Source organism: Hippocampus comes, unplaced genomic scaffold (genome assembly GCF_001891065.2).
Source record: "Hippocampus comes isolate QL1 unplaced genomic scaffold, H_comes_QL1_v1.1 scaffold269, whole genome shotgun sequence".
NCBI classification, from domain to species: domain Eukaryota; kingdom Metazoa; phylum Chordata; class Actinopteri; order Syngnathiformes; family Syngnathidae; genus Hippocampus; species Hippocampus comes.
The window spans coordinates 502,377-505,239 of NW_017805376.1; positions in this window are offsets into that span (position 1 = coordinate 502,377).

The window sequence follows — 2,863 nt, forward strand, 5'->3', positions numbered from 1 at the left end:
GAGGAGGTGGGCAACAGGAGGATGCTAACTAAGCTAAAAGCTATGATGGACAGTCCCTCCCACGCCCTCCAGCCCGCCCTGACAGCACTAGGTAGCTCCTTCAGCCAGAGACTGTTACACCCGCGCTGCAAGAAGGAGAGATACCGCCGCTCGTTCCTACCGGCTGCTGTCAGGCTGCTGAATAAAACATAAAATGGTGTGGAAGACAATTGTAAATAGCACTGCGACCTTATCCATATCTGTATTTATATTGCACTTAATTGAATGGTGTTTGTTTTCTTTTCTTCTTTCTTCTTTCTACCCATTATCTTGCTGTTGTAGACTGTAAATTTCCCCAGTGTGGGACAAATAAAGGATATCTTAATCTAGCACATGCTGGAGCTTCCGTGGACTTAACAATTTTTTTCTTTCCAATTAGCAGGTGTTTCATCAATCCTAGGAGCTATTAACTTTATTACTACTATTATTAATATAAAACCTCCATCAATTTCACAATATCAAACACCACTGTTTGTTTGAGCAGTTTTAGTAACCGCAGTTTTACTTTTACTATCTTTACCCGTATTAGCAGCTGGCATTACCATACTTCTAACAGATCGAAATTTAAACACAACATTTTTTGACCCTTCTGGAGGAGGAGACCCTATTCTTTACCAACACTTATTCTGATTCTTTGGACAACCTGAAGTATATATTCTTATTCTCCCAGGTTTTGGTATAATCTCACATATCGTAGTTTATTATTGTGGTAAAAAAGAACCTTTTGGTTATATAGGTATAGTTTGAGCAACTATGGCAATTGGACTTTTAGGATTTATTGTTTGAGCCCACCATATATTCACTGTAGGAATAGATGTAGACACCCGAGCATACTTCACCTCAGCAACAATAATTACATGTATTGCTATCCCTACAGGTGTAAAAGTATTTAGCTGACTAGCCACACTACATGGGGGCTCTATTAAATGGGAAACCCCTTTACTATGGGCTTTAGGGTTTATTTTCTTATTTACTGTTGGGGGATTAACAGGTATTATATTAGCAAACTCCTCATTAGACATTGTTTTACACGACACTTATTACGTAGTTGCCCACTTCCATTACGTATTATCAATGGGTGCTGTATTTGCAATTATAGCAGGATTTGCACACTGATTCCCTTTGTTTCCAGGCTACACACTACACACCTCTTGAACCAAAATTCACTTTGGCGTAATGTTTGCAGGTGTTAACTTAACATTCTTCCCTCAACACTTTTTAGGATTAGCCGGTATACCCTGTTAAGATATGATTCCTCTCTGTTGGTTGGATTTGAAAGAAACAATGTAGAATGCTGTTGAAGGTATTTCCTGCCTACTGTGATTACAATCACCTTTGGTACCCCCTCACCCCAACCACTTTTAGGACCCCTCCAGAGGACATGTCAACATCAAAAGAGGGAACTGTTATCTCTTGTTTCTGTGTCGCAGCTATTGAGGGACTGCGCTTTACTATGAGTACTAGTGATCCCAGTCTCTTTCCTGAACATCTGTTCGCACACTTAAAACAACGTATGTAGTGCTAAATTTGATCTTCTCGATAGGTTGCATCATGTATGACCAAAGTGCCTTACCAGTCACAGTCACCGGTAGTGTAGTGGTAAACTCTCTGGCTTTTGATGGAGGCAGTGCTGGTTCAAAACCTGCTCAATGAAATATGAAAATACAACACCAAACACTTGGTTACTTTTTTCCACGGAAAACCCCAATATGTAGCGTCATATATGACCAAAGTGCCCTGCCATTCACAGTCACTGGTAGTGTAGCGGTAAAACCGCAGGTTTTCTGTGCAGTCAGTGCAGGTTCAAAACCTGCTCAGTATCATGTGAAAATAAAATTTTAAACACATCGTTAATTTTTTCCATGGGAAAACCCCAATATGTCGCGTCTTATATGACCAAAGTGCCCTGCCATTCACAATCACTGGTAGTGTAGTGGTAAACTATCTGGCTTTTGATGGAGGCAGTGCTGGTTCAAAACCCGCTCAGATACGTGTGAAAAAAAAATTCAAACACAGAGTTGCCTTTCTCTTTGGAAACCACCTATAGGTTGCATCCTGTATGACCAAAGTGCGCAGCCATTCACAGTCACAGGTCGTGTAGTGTTAAAATCGCAGGTTTTCTGTGCAGGCAGCACGGGTTCAAAACCCACTCAGTGACGTGTGAAAATACAGCACCAAACACTTGGTTACTTTTTTTCCATGGGAAAACCCCAATATGTAGCGTCATACATGACCAAAGTGTGCCTTACCAGTCATTGGTAGTGAAGCAGTAAAACCGCAGGCTTTCAATGCACTTAGCGCATGTTCAAAACCTTCTCAGAATTGTTAAGATATTCTTCCTCTCTGTTGGTTGGATTTGAAAGAAACAATGTAGAATGCTGTTGAAGGTATTTCCTGCCTACTGTGACTACAATCACCTTTCGTACCCCCTCATCCCCACCACTTTTAGGACCCCTCCAGAGGACATGTCAACATCAAAAGAGGGAACTGTTATCTCTAGTTTCTGTGTCGCAGCTATTGAGGGACTGCGCTTTACTGTGAGTACTATTGATCCCAGTCTCTTTCCTGAACATCTGTTCGCACACTTAAAACAACGTATGTAGTGCTAAATTTGATCTTCTTCCTTCTTGGTTGATTAACGGCCCCCCGAGTGTCTTCTGTTGTTCCCCCGCACCTTGGGTCGGTCCCTGATTGCTGTTAAGCCCCCCTGGGAAGACCTCATATCTCAGGATGTATGCACAGAGGGGCTTCTGGAACTTGCCATCACACCAAAGGATGGGTGGTGGTGTTTTGGTCTCACCTCACCACTCCCAACTTCTTCCAG